Source organism: Schistocerca nitens, chromosome 4, assembly GCF_023898315.1.
Source record: "Schistocerca nitens isolate TAMUIC-IGC-003100 chromosome 4, iqSchNite1.1, whole genome shotgun sequence".
Classification (NCBI taxonomy): Eukaryota; Metazoa; Arthropoda; class Insecta; order Orthoptera; family Acrididae; genus Schistocerca; species Schistocerca nitens.
The window spans coordinates 581765078-581780480 of record NC_064617.1 but is presented as its reverse complement, the minus strand read 5'-3'; positions in this window follow the sequence as shown (position 1 = coordinate 581780480).

Here is a 15403-nt window from a genome sequence, read left to right as displayed (position 1 = left end):
AAGAAGTTGTCAATAAATTCTGCCCTGAGACGAGATGAATAATGCAGCGGGAATGCTGTAAGACACGTTTGGCGTGCTATCACCTGACGACTGAATGGTATAAACTTGTGATCAGAGGGAATCTTATCTTTTAGCGGGAACTGAGATATGTTCAAGTTTAGTCTTAATTGCAGCTGACGAGTTACTAGTAAGTATTTATTCCTTGCTTGCCCCTATCTTTAGGGTTGCTAAACGTCGAATCTGTCGATATACATCGTTTTTGGTTGTTAAAATCTGTTGATAGGTTCTCAGAGCTACACCATGGACGAGGTGTTAAAATAATGGATACATGAAGAAACACACTGCTAGTTAACTGGTGACGTTTGTATTACGTAATGAAATCAGGTGAAATTTAAAACTTAAACGTTCAACATATAGATTGAAAGGAATGAATATTGTCCTCCATACATCATGTGAAGATGAAAGCATATTTTAAATAGAAATTAGACAAAGTTATCTATCAAATATGACGAAACCTAATAAACGTATAGAACACGTGAAGTTGAATAAATAATGCATACAGTACGGTTAACACAGTTTCAGGTGCAGGTCATTCGTTGAATGGCATAACCCATTTCAAATGTACAAGACTGGTGTGTCACTGTGGGACAGTATACTAAACTAACGTCAGGTTGGAATGTTAAATATGATAAACGGCTATTGGTGCTGTTCTTAATTATATCATCTGTAGGATCAGGGGAATGTGGACTGCATTTATCTTGCATAGCTACTCTCAGCACTGAAAGGCACTAAATATGAGGACTTAAATCAGTAGTGAACCTCTCAAAAGCATGTAGTTGGTAATTTCATACATCAAACTGTTTTTGTTGAAAACATTCTTTCTCTAAATGAACCACGTCTTGTCTACCAATCACAAAGGCGTACATGAGTACTGAAGATCCTGTTTCTAACGACATGTAAACAATTCCACCTGGAAGCCAGAGCGCCTCTGTATCTACAGAAATATATACCACACAACAACCAAAACCTTGTTGCCTTCAGCGTTTCACTGTCTTCTGGCTGATGGTAATTCGTATGTTACGAGTCTCACATTTAAGACTAAGCGAGGACTTATCCGTTAAGATAACGCTCTTCCATTGGTCTGTAGTTCAGTGCAGAAATTGATAAGCCCACTGCGAAAACTCGAACCATGGAAAACATTGGGTTGGAGAAGTGACCATCTTACAGCCAAGTTATATGTTGGACTCTGAGAAGAATATCTCTGGCGATCCATCGTGGATGTGGGATATCTGGGTGTCAAATACTTACCAAAGAAACTGTTGTGTTGGCAGAAGAGCCAACACCGTGTTATGGAGGCCGAAATGCACGCGTTTTAGCTCACGCAGGCTGACGTGAGGAGGGAAGAACTATACTGACGTGAGGTCTGGAACGTGACAAAGAATTAAAATTCAGAAAGCGGACGTAATTAGTTTCATACTTAACTTTAATCCATTAATGATGAACGTCGCTCTTAACGGTACATGATTCACAATATTATCTGTTCAGAATACATTCTTGAAGAATATGACGGCTTGCTAGGACGTAGCAAATGACGTAGCTGAATGCAATGCTAAACTATAGTCTCTGCAAATGAGAGTGTAAGCAGTCAGTGAACCATCGCTAGCAAAGTCGGCTGTACAACTGGGCCGAGTGCTAGTGAGTCTCTGTAGACTAGACCTGCCGTGTGGCGGCGCTCGGTCTGCAATCACCGATAGTGGCGACACACGTGTCCGACGTATACTAACGGACCGCGGCCGATTTAAAGGCTACCACCTTGCAAGTGTGGTGTCTGGCGGTGACACCACAGAAACATCGCCAAACAGTTCTATGTTTTGAAAAGTTATTTTATTTTGACGACTAGTTTCAACATCTCATTAATGCCGTCTCCAGGGCCCTGTGCGCTCTATATATGGACAATTTGATGCATAGAGGAATTCATACTGGAACCATCAGTTCCTGGATTCACTGAATTGGTATGTGAAGTGTGCACTTATATTCACTTCTGCCAATGATAGCATTCCTGTATATCCATTCCTCTTGATAGGATGAGGTAGTCTTGTATTTACCGCAGCCTTGGGGTTTTTAGCTGGCTCGCAAATGGGAAGTTTCACCTACGGAAGGAGTAGTCCACATTTTTTAACTGCCGCTCACTTTTGTGTCTCTGTCTGCTGTAAAGTTTTCTAAGCTCCCTGCGGTTCCATGGCCATTTATAAAGTAGGGAAATAACTTTAATTATAAATCTTAGAAAACTGAGTTACAGAAAGTTAAGTCATTTAATAATGTTTACTTATCAAATGTTTTACGTCAAAATTTTAGGGAAACCTAATGGAGATGTAATAAAAACCCTTTACGGCCTACCACCCATGTTGACTACCACTCACTTAGGGAAACAAAACAGTCGTAAAGCTGTTTTCTAGTGACGTAAAGCATCAGAGGCCAGTCTGCCGGCCCAGCCCTGCAGGGGTGTGGAGAGGAGAAGTTCAAAATAGTTCAAATGGCTCTGAGCAGTATGGGACTTAACATCTGAGGTCATCAGTCCCCTAGAACTTAGAACTACTTAAACGTAACTAACCTAAGGACATCACACACATCCATGCCCGAGGCAGGATTCGAACCTGCGACCGTAGCGGTCGTGCGGTTCCAGACTGAAGCGCCTAGAACCGCTCGGCCTCATCGACCGGCTGGAGAAGTTTAGTGTGCCATAATGCTGCATAGCACGAAAAGCGAAGGGACTGCTTTTTAGCTAATACAAAAACTTAAAGGGCAGGGGAAAATACGAACCCAACAAGCGCTAGGGCATCCGTTAAGCCAGACGTGGCCTTCTGGAATATTTATTGAAATACTTTTAATGAGTCCTCTGGTTGGCTCATAGAGATTATTTTAATGTGGGGCCGAATTCTTGCACGAGCATACACGATCACCTTCTGACTGGCCAAGACTGAAAATCTGTCATGTAGAAGATGAGGTTTCCTGCCTTCCTTCCCAGACCATAGGAGAAATACTCCTTATTGTTTAACTACGACAAAATCCGGAAGAGTAGGAAATTGTTAAACTTGTCTATTAAATTGTCGTTGGTTGGAACTCTAAGTACTGTTGACATTGGCCGGAAAGGTTCAAATGCAAGCAGAATCAGCTATGGAGGTTAAAGTAAGAAAACTAACCTCCTTAAGCCACCACAGAGGATACTCGTTTCAATGCTTCAGGCATCACATTGTGTATTCGAGGTGAACCGACTTAGAGCAGAATACAGTGGTACAGCAGACGAGGCGAGGCGTGCGCGAATTTATGTCAGGGTTTCTTTTCACGACTGTGCTTCGGTAAGAGTACGGGGGTTCGTTCATGCTTTTCCGGGACTTTTCTTTAATTCTGTTTACTGTTCCGAGATCACTGTCCGAATTCACAACAAATTCCTAAATTGCTGTTTTATGTATCTACCCACATGTGCCTAGGCTGTAGTTAATTTTTGCAAACTCTAGTTTTCTTCTTCAATTTTTGTATTCTTGATTCAGTGGCTTTATCATGTTTGATGTCATTTGGCAATTAACCAGACTGTTATCTGTTTCATTTCTTAGTTTGGGGGATCCCGATAGCAATATGCATGTGTGACGTATGGCTCCCATACTTTCATGCCTAACTGGGCCAGGCCTAGTAATTTTCACTTAACAAACCGTTATCCGTTGTGCGACTTTGCTTCTCTCAGATTTGCATGATCTTACTGGGAGCTTCCCATTTCTGTAGCTCACTGGTAGCAACTCAGAGATATGTTAATCATCTCAGCCGGTAGCTCACAGCGCAACCTCCCTCATATTTACATTTGAAAGCGTAGTTTGTGTTAGGAAACTGAAATCCATGTGAATTTCACGTGACTGATATCAGATATGGTCTCATACAACCGGTCACGGTTCGATATTCTCATTATGATTGCATACAATTTTTTTCATACTCTGCGTTCAAGGTATTTCAATACAATGGACGCCTGTGAATGAATGGAATTTCTAATGAGTTTTCCTAGGTACTTCATTCTCTTGATAGAGTAATTGGTTTTTAAAAAGTAAGGGTCTTTAGCGCATACATTACTGTATTGATAGGAGTGACTTACTAATCAGGGCAGTAAATATTCGTCAATATCTCACCCCAATTATCATACAGGAGCCGCAGCCGGTCTTCATCTTCTGAGGTGTGGGAGACATATCTAGTTCTGATGCTACGTAATTAATGAAAGAGCATAAACTCTAAACGTAGAGATTAAAAACGAAAATTAATGTTACAAGCAGGACTTACATAGACACTTGCATTAATGCACAGCACACACACAGACACACACACACACACACAAACACACACACACACACACACACACACACACAAACACAAAGATTACACAAGCCGTTGGCCATCTTTATATATTCGGTTTCTCAGTGTCATCACCGATTCGTCGTCTGGGAAACTGAGCAGCCTGTAGTTGGTTCCGGTATGTAACTGCGCTACCAACTGTGTACCTACTGACACTCTGACACTCTTTCATCGCAAACATCACGCAACTGCTATTAATAAAATCTAGCACTCCTGTGACAGTCTGCTTACCAATGTTCCATGTATTTGAGACTAATTGCTAAAACGCAAGAAAAGAGACCAAGAAGATCGTTAATTCGACATGTCTTTTGATGTCCTCTTTTCTACTGAATGTGTGACTGAAAGATATTAATTGTTATGCTACTGCGTTCTTACAGAAATAACTCAAAACAAGTATCTGTGGCCAAAGCATATCTTTTTACTGAAATGTAACAATTTCAATGCACTCTACCTACTTTCATTTGGCTGGTGCATTTTATCATCCTGCTTGTCGTTAACTGTACATGCTACACTCAATTGCCGCACAGAGTGGCCGCGAGGTTTGAGGCGCCATGTCACGGATGCGCCGCACCTCCCGTCTGAGGTGCGAGTCCTTCTGCGAGCATGGGTGCGTGTGTTGTTCTTAGCATCAGTTAATTTAAGTTAGCTTAAGTAATGTGTAAGTCTAGGACCGATGACCTCCGCAGTTAGGTCACTTAGGAATTCACACATATTTGAACATTTTTTTTAACACTCAAGTGCAATAATCTTATAGTTAAAAACGGTTTAAAATACTGCCTACTACCTTGAGGCGTAATTAAATCACACGATACACAAATGGCATCAAACTTGAAGATAACATCCAACATCCCTTGATAGCTTTTTCCCATCTCATGCAATGGCACCATAGGTGAGGACACCATTATTTTCTGGGACGGTCGTCTCAATCCCGGATGGAGTTTGCTGGACGATGGGCTCTGTAATACCAGCAACACGGCCGTTATGGAACCTGGAGACCTCAATTATCAGATACATTCTTACCGTGGATGATGTCGGTGACACGCTGGTTCGCGTTGACACCCAGACGGCAGTGGCTACGTTACGGTGGCACAAAGCAATGAGATGGTCCACGGCCGCGTGTGGACGCCGGGCAAAAGTGCCGGTTCAGGGAAATGGCCGCTGCTGGCGGTGGCCTTGCTAAGTAAGCTTGACGTCAGGTGTCAGACAATAGCAGATGCGCATGTGCTACACAGCTGGCAGCTCTGTAAGTCTGTCTGCCACATAACACACCAGCTCTCAGACGCCGAAAAAAACTCCCTTGAATGTGCCAAAAGACCAGTTAAAGTCACGCTGGAGATGGAACCCCCTCTCGGCGTCTCGAGCTTCGGAGTTAGCAAGTCTAGCAGCGACTCGCGGACCAGCAGGTAGCGGATGAAGCAGCAACATGATAAAGAGCATTGGACCGTCGATTGGCGAGGGGTGTGTCTAGGCGTCGGTAGCGTCTAAGGTAACACAGTTCTGGGGCCCGCGTGTCGAGTATTAACAGTGGATCTGCCCAACATTGCTGCGATAGGCTCCACCATCATTCACAAAGGGATCCAATAAAGTTCTGTATGAGGAAATTTATCTCGCCAGGGTTGCATACCGGGTTGATGTACCACGCTGTTTCAGCAATATTCCATCTCTGGCAGCAGGAGTTCTCAGACCACATGTTTTCTCGCTTCTCCACAGGTTGCGAGATCTGTTCGGAGGGGTGTTCTACAACACTCCTAACATCTTAAGAATATTTACTCCACCGAATACCAAGTTGCTGCTATATCTGTGAAAGGCTTAAAATAACATAGTACTATTTACATTCTCTTAAAGGTTGTATACGTGAAATAGACCTCGAGACGCAGGAAAGATTCAGATTGATTATATAATGACTAAACAGAGATTCAGGGACCAGATTTTAAATTGTAAGACATTTCCAGGGGGAAATGTGGAATATGTCCACAATTTATTGATTGTGAACTGCAGATTAAAACTAAATAAACAGTAAAAAAGCAGGAACGGAAAGAGATGGGACCTGGATGAACTGAAAGAACGGTTTCAGAGGAATTCAATAGAAGAAGAATGGGTAGTTTTGAGAGACGAAATAGTGAAGATAGCAGAGGATGAAGTAAGAAAAGGCTAGGGCTAGCAAAAATCCTTGGGTAACCAAAGAGTCATTGAATTTAATCATTGACAGGAGGGAATATAAAAGTGCAATAAATGAAGCAGGCGAGAGGGAATGAAAATGTATACAAAAAAGTGAGATCGACAGGAAGTACAAAACGGTTAATCAGGAATGGCGAGGGGAAAAATGTAAGGATGTAGAATCTTCTATCTTTAGGGGTAAGATAGGCACCGTCTACAGGCAAATTAAAGAGATCTCGGAAAAAAGAGAACCACCTGTATGAATGGCAAGAGCTAAGATGGAAAACCAGTACTAAGCAAAGAAGGGGCAGCAGAAAGTCGGAAGGAGTATAAGAGAGTCGTTAGAAGAAAGATGTACTTGAGGGCTATATTATGGAAATGGAACAGGACGTAGATGAACATGAGATGGGAGATATGATATTGCCTGAAGGATATGACAAAGCGCTGAAAGACTTAAATCGAAACAAGGCCCTGGGAGTAGACCACTTTCCGTTAGAGCTACTGACAGTCTTGGGAGAGCCAGCCATGACAAAATTGTTCCATCTGTTGAGGAAGATGTATGAGACACGTGAAATAGCCACCGACATCAAGAAGAATGCAATAACCCCTAAGAAAACAAGTGTGAAAACTAGCGAGCTGTCAGTTTATGTCCGCAGCTCGTGGTCGTGCGGTAGCGTTCTCGCTTCCCGCGCCCGTGTTCCCGGGTTCGATTCCCGATGACTGGGTGTTGTGTGATGTCCTTAGCTTAGTTAGGTTTAAGTAGTTCTAAGTTCTAGGGGACTGATGACCATAGATGGTAAGTCCCATAGTGCTCAGAGCCATTTGAATCATTTGAACTGTCAGTTAAATAAGTCACGGCTGCAAAATAGTAACATGAACCCTTTAGAGAAGACATCGGGAAAGATCAGTTTGGATTCCGGATAAATGGAGGAACACGCTAGGCAATACCAACCCTACGACTCCTCTTAGAAGGTACGTTAAGTAAAGACAAACCTATGTTTATAGCACTTTCAGGCTTAGAGAAAGCCTTCCACACTGTTGACTGGAATACTGTCTTTCAAATTCTAAAGACGCAGCGGTAAAATACAGGGAGCGAAAGGCCATTTACAATTTATGCAGAAACCAGATGGCAGTTATAAGAGTCGAGAGGTACGAAACGGAAGCAGTGGTTGAGACGGGAGTATGACAAATTAGTAGCCTAACCCCGATGTTATTCAATCAGTATATTTGGGAATCAGTAAAGGAAACAAAAGAAATATTTGTAGTGGGAACTAAGTTCCAAGGAGACGAAATAAAACTATTGAGGTTTGCCGACGACATTGTAATTCTGTCAGAGACAGCAAAGGACTTGGAAGAGCAGGTGAACGGAACCGACAGTATCTTGAAAGGAAGATTTAAGATGAAGATTACCAAAAGCAAACGAGGATAATGGAATGTAGTTGGATTATATCAGGTGACGGTGACGGAATCAGACTGGTGGAAGAGACACTTAAAATAGATAATGAGTGTAGCTATTTGTGAAAAAAATAACTGATGATTGTCGAAGTAGGGAGGATGTAAAGTGTAGATTGGCAATGGCCAGAAAAGCATTTCTGAAGAATAGAAATTTGTTAAAATCGAGTACAGAATAAAGTGTCAAGAAGTCCCAAAAGTATTCGTATGAACTGTAGCCATGTATGGAAGTGAAACATGGATGATAAACAGTTTAAACAACATGAGAATAGAAGCTTTTGAAATGTGGTGCCTACAGAAGAATGCTGAAGATTAGATGGGTGGTCATGTAACTAATGAGGAGGCAATGAATAGATTCGGTAAGGAAAGAAATTTGTGGTACAACCTGATTAAAAGAAGGGATCGATTGGTAGGACAGAATGTGAGGCATCAAGGGATCACCAATTTAGTATTTGAGTGAAGCGCGTGGGAGGGGGGGGGGTGGTAAAATGTAGAGGGAGACCAAGAAACGAATGTTAGAAGCAGATTCAGAGAGGTGTAGGTTGCAGTAGTTATTCGGAGATGAAGAAGCTTGTACAATATAGAGTAGCATAGAGAGCAGCATCAAACAAGTCTTTGGACTGAAGTCCACACCAACAACATAGTATTATTAACAATTTCTGCACTGACTGTTTTTCCTTTTTGTTAGTTCTGTCACATGTGGTAATGAGACTGACATGGTCATTACTACAAAAGTCTTAAGGGTGACCAACTCGGTAAGTGTATAATGGACTGGGGAGGTTGGGTGTTGGAACATCTGTCCCCGACTAATGCAGGTAGATGTTCCAGTACTGTAGATATTCACTAACTACCTCATGAATGAATACTACCTGCTCATTATAACCAAGAAAAATACACAAACAGAAAGAAAATTCCATAGTATCTACATTCTTTCCCAATAAACCTAATAGCATTATCTCTTCCTCTTCACATCGGCTGAACCGTAGGCTTAATGCATCAAGCAGTGTGTGCATTGATAGTGTATGTACTGTCTTGCTCCACCTTCAGCGTAGCCTTCCCTTACCTACCTCCTCTCACTTTCTTTTGGACTGTGGCAAAGAATCTGGGCGACCCAAAAGGGATGGATATCTTCAGCCTGGACGAATATAACAGAGGTAGGAAATTGTAATTTTGTGTCGACCTCTGAAGTCATTTAAATCACTTGTTGTTTACATTGATAAAGAGTGAAGAATTTCTGCATCTTTCCGTTCAGCTGTTTTCAGTCCTTACATAACGCACTACCCTGGGCGGTATTCAGGTAACTTATCATCTCGTAGTCCCATTCATTCCTGACGTTCGAGGACCATTGCATTTCATTTGTGTACTTGTTTCCACGTTGTTGCTGCTGTCTTCAGTCTCAAGACTTATTTGATACACCTCTCCATACTTCTCTATCCTGTCAAGACACTTCATCTTCGAATAACTACTGCACCTACGGCACTAAGCTGGAGATCCCTAGGTGTCTTCCAATGTCTCTTCTTCTAGTCAGGTTGCACCATAAATTTATTTTAGACATAATTCTAATCTGGTCCTCCTCATTAGTTACGGTACCTACTACTCTAACCTTTTACAATCTTCTGGAGCAACATATTCGAAAGCTTCTATTCTCTTCTTGTCGCAATTGTTTATAATCCATGTTACACTTCTATACGTGACTACACTCCAGACAAATCTCTCCAGAAAAAACTTCCTAGCACTTAAATCTACTATGGGCGTTCAGTAAGTAATACAACACTGTTATTCTGAAAGTAGTTTGATTTTATTCAGGATTCCCATATACCATATTATTCCCAACTCTTCTGGCTACAAACCCCTGTTGTTCAACATAATCTCCGCTCAGTCTGACGGCCCTACACCACCTTACTGGGAGGGCCTGTACACGCGCGTGGTACCAGTACACAGGTCGATGTCAGAGCCAGCATCATGCTGCCTCGATAACCTCCCCATCATCCATCTACTGCTTCCCGTCGAGTGCATCCTTCATTTGGGCACACAGGTGGAAGTAGGAAGGTGTGAGATCTAAGCTGTTGGGTGTATGGGCAGGAACGGCCCATTGAAATTTGGTGAACTCGTCACGAGTGTGCAGACCTGTATAAAGCATTACGTTGCCATCGAAAAGTAGAATTTTTTCTGCATTTTTGTGACAACGAACACGCTGAATTCATTTCTTTTATTTGCTGAGGGCAGCATGAAGCAGCCCATTAAAGCGGAAAACCCTTTTAGACTCCCAGAGGAGCGTCGCTGTATCTCTACTCCTTTACTGGCTGAGGATGCAGCTTTGAACATTTTCTCCGGAGGAGACGTGGTGTGAAGACAATCCATCGATTGCCGTTTCGTTTTCCAGTTCGATGTCATGAACCTATGTTGCATCGCCTGTGACGATGTTCGACAAGAAACAGTCACGGTCAGCCTCGTAACCCCAAAGCAGTTCCGCTCACATGGTAATTCGTTGCTCCTGATGACCTTCTGTTACACAGCGATGAAGTCAGTGGCGACACACCTTTGGGTATCCCAATGGCGGACGAGTGTGTCAGACTACCAACAGACGGATCAATCTGAGCAGCAAGGTGTTTGACTGTGATCCGTCGATCACTACGAAAGAGAGCATCTGCACATTCCAACAATGCAGAAGTCACCCCTGTAGTGCGCGGGAGGTTGAACAAGTTTTCTACGACCTTGTTGCGGTTAACACAGACACCCAGTACAACAGCTCTCAGTGCTTTCGTTCATTGAGAGATCACCGCAGACATTCTACAAGCGCCTACTAATATCTTACATTGTTGTGGTTTTGCGGCAAAGGAAAAGGGTGGCCAGCTCTCTGGCTTTAACGTTGCAAAGGCATTAAGCTCTGATTCCGTTTGAAATATCTCTTCGAAAACAACCATTGGTATCCCAAAGTACTGCTCCTTTCCTTAAGAATCCCGTCTGGTAACTTTTGATTAATGAGCCCCTCTGTAATCAGTTGAGGGTGATGAGGTACATAGTATAGTTTATGATACACACGTGGCTCATTCCCAGTTGGAATTCTATAGTATGTTACCAGGGTCACTGTCAAAGATCAGTTAGGGTTCTATTTCTAACAACTTACATATTGCTAGTTCCTCCATTTCTTCGAACTGTTTACTCTCTCCCACAATGTAGCTAAACTGGTGGCTTACTCCTGCTTAGATGCAGAATTTACCCATCGTTGTGACCAAAAACCCTTCAGAATAATCCTTGTCTTTGATCCGAAAGCTTTCTGACAGGCAGTACCTACTCACCATCTACCTCACGCATGCATTTAACACTCCTACATACAAAACACAGTGTTTTGTTCACTTCATTATTCCTCGTCAGTGGCTCAATCACGTAATGAACGTTTACTGAAAAATCAGTTCCAAAGCTCAACCACAGTAGTTTCTCTTTATTTACATTACTTCGCCAGTACTGTATCACACGAATTAACCTTCAGAGATTTCGCACGGAGTTTAATTGGTCCCCATTTCATGAGAAGAATCTTGCTGCAATGTAGCAATGGCAGTAGTTTTTCCCAGATGAAACGCTGTCCCATATAGTTCCACCATACTCTGTCCAAAGTTAGTTGTAGCGTGGTGTTCGTACAGGAAACCCAGCACTAAGACTGCGTAGCATCTATTCCCAGAAATGATTTGCCCCTTCATGAAAACTCTGTATCCACGATCCTAGCTAACGCACGTCATTACCATCTATTCCATATAAATTATACCTTGGTGGGCTTGCTATCCTCATCCCGATGAGGACGAAGCGTGCTTATGACACACTTGTGTTCACTTCTCTCCATTAAACCAACTAGGGAAAATTCTACCTCATCACACATTGTAATCGTGCTGAAATTTACAGTTACTGTTATGGTTTAATGGCGGATTATCATTCCCATTCCGTGCCCTTCTATCCGCCCCCTTTTCTGTCTACAGTCTCACTCCCGATGCCTTACTCTTTCACATTTCTTACACTGTGGCCGATGACTGGTGACATTTATTGTCAACTACTGGTACGTCTTGAAGATGCAGTCCAAGAATAGCTACCAAGAAGCCTGTGTGAAGTGACGCTACTCCACGACAACGACCGCCCGCTTTCTGCTAGACTGACAAAGCCCTGATACAGGGGTTCGGTTGGGAGTTAATTCCGCACCCACCTTATTCACCTGATATTGCTCCCTCAGAGTTGCCCCTTTTCGGCTCTCTATCGAACAACCTTCAAGGAACTTCCTTTTAGGATGAAAATGTCCTCAGAACACGGCTCGAAGAGGTTTTCTCCTCAAAACCACACTATTCCCACAGTCGCGGATCTAAAAGTTACCCCATCGTTGACAGACTTTTGTAAATAGTGAAATGCAATATATTATTGATGACTAGTCTCTGTTATGTTTATCTGTTGTATTTAGTAACTCATGGTAAAATGCTACTAACTTATGCACCAACCCAAAACGTTCTTCATTCAGTAACACATTCCTGCAGTCGTTGATGGCTGCGACTCAGTGGGATGTGTTGTCGAAGACAAGTTACTGCTAGGGTTTGAGTGGCGAGTGTTTTGTGGTTCTGTATTTACAGTGGTTCTGCCCAACTATATGACAGCGTTCAATCTTTGGTCGCATAGGTGCCCAAGACAGCGAAGCATGAGGAAATTTAGCTTATTGCTGCGTTGCACTGTGCTGTTGCACCATTCTGTTTTAGCAGTATTTCAGTCCCAGCAGTAAGATACCACAGTAGCTAGCTTGCCCTCCATGCCACAGGTTTTGAAGTCTGTACAAACTGGTGTTGCCGCAACATGACACAGACTGTGAAGAACAATTCAGCTGCATGGGGCGAGTCGTGTTCCTAAGCTATAAAAGGTGACATGGTTGAAAGAAGGTTCTAGCTCCATTAACTAATCAGCATGTGAAATTTCTAAGCATCTGATTAATGTCTGAAACACGAATCGACAACAAGCAGCCAACAGTCCGCATCCGGGCCGCAGTTGGGCTCAATACAGTTCGCGGAAGAAATTCGTGCGAGAGAGAAAGCGGAAGGTAGATAGAGAGAGAAGGAGGGAGAGGGAGAGAGAGAAAGAGAGGCACTCGCATTGTCAGATGGTTCAAATGGCTCTGAGCACTATGGGACTTAACATCGGAGGTCATCAGTCCCCTATAACTTAGAAACTACTTAAACATAACAAACTTAACGACATCACACACATCCATTCCCGAGGTAAGGATTCGAACCTGCGACCGCAGCAGTCGTGTGGTTCCGGACTGAAGGGCCTAGAATCGCTCGGACACGGCGGCCGGAGGTTCGCATTTCCTCCACACGGGATGCATTTGCGGATATTCCCGACCATCAGTCATCAAATACACTTTTTCAAATATTTAAAAGAAATGTTTGTTGGTAGTGTTTGTGGATGTTAAGACAATAAATTTGAAACACTCGAATGACGTGTCTGTGGACAACTATCGCAAAGTTACTTCTAATAGTTCGTCCACAGGATTGCCTATCCGATTGCCATATATTGTTTTTCTGTTGTTTCTAGTGTTAACATGAGAATTAATTCTTGTCCACTGTATGCATTTTAGGGCACTGAAACTGTTGAAAATGAACATAATTTAAAAGGGATTAGCAGCAACCGGTTGCTTTTATAGGCGTTTCTTTTTCCATGATGTCATTTCAAGACGCCTGGCATCTCATCTTCAGGTGTTTGCATCTATTTACCTGTCATTAAAATTGTTTCTTTACTACTGACGTTGCAGAATTTTTTCCACGGAAGTTTTTAAGACAGCTAGTGTAGAACATTGTAAGTAAAAACACAATATTCAAGGGGCGTAATTAAATGTATACATCTGAAGATGGGGAGAATGTAAAATGAATATACATTCAGAAACGTGTGTTTTGAAGCACAATTTGTCAGCGTGGTGTGTCTGGAACGGGGTCTTATTCATGTAAGTGCTTACAATATAAACAGTAATGTTATAGTTTTGACCTCATACGCTAGGAATGCTGCCGTCGCATCACGTGACAGGACTGTCCACGAACTTAAAATAAGTATGTCAATTAGGCCAGCAGGTTTCCAACGATTGCCCACGTCTGGTCTAGAAGAATCATACATACTAAGATCTTCAAGGCAAAGATAGCTGAACTTGAGAAAAGCATTAGGACTGAATGTAATGCGATACATAATACACTCATTTGAGACCTACTGTCACTTTGATAGTAGAGCGTCACGCTTTCATTAAGCACAAACTTTTAGAACTGCTAAACAGATAACGTGTCATGTATGTATAAATGTAAGTAATATTTAACGATCTATTACAATGGAAACTAAAATGCAATACAAGACACTCAACTAATGTGAAAATTACTGTGAGTACTGCAATCTGGAAACAGTGCTGGCCCGCTGCCAGAACATACAATGCCATTCTGTGTCACCATGCTGTGCTGCGAGACAATGGCAGCACAGTGGAACTTCGGATATATACTGAGTGACGGGGGTGGTCTATGCTCCAGTTGGTTGTTCCGTAGCTATGTGTCACTCTATGCTACTATTTCATTGTGAGCTGCGGGAGCGATTAGCGCCCGGAAACAAAGATATACGCGGTGAAACTTGTGCTAATTCCGACAGCCAGAGATACTGTCACGGTAGTCACGTCATGGCCTCCGGCTGATAAGTCAGTCCAACTTCACGGAAGCTATCTGGCCGTTGCAGGTAGACAATGTAAGTTTACGCGTATTGTACTCAAATAAACCAGCAAAAACCTATCTATTCTCACTTCATATGTTTACGGAAGCAGTCTTAATGCTGCTATACTGTACTTACAGTAGACGAAAAGTGAAATAGTATTGAATTGTGAGTGACTTTACGAAATCAGTTGCTCTGGTTTTAAATTAACCAAAGCGTTTCAGTTGCCAAATAATTGCGAAATGAGCACAAGAAATAGCTTTAAAACATAATGGCACTGAAGACTGTCTACGAATGTCAACATTAGTTGCAACACAGTATCAGTTCTTCATTACTCTTCTGGGCAGTGGGTAACCAAACTTCTTTTAACAACCCTGTATTTCAAATCTTCAATATACGAAGAGTTTTTAATAGCAACAGATCAAGTGAAATTCTTTGACTAGGTATGATTAAATAGCTGAAATGATGTAAGGATTAAATGTACGTCACGACTGATTAATAACAATTATAAAAATGTTAAGCTACTGTATTTGCGATTAAATGCCAGTACTAAAACATGTCTATAGAAAGAAACGAATAAACGTTTCGAATCACTGGACAGTAATCATTAGTGAGGGAAACGAAATAGTGGATGTTCGCGACGAGCTAGTGTAAGGCATGAAGAACTAGGAAGAGAGAACGTGCAGGGAAATAGTTT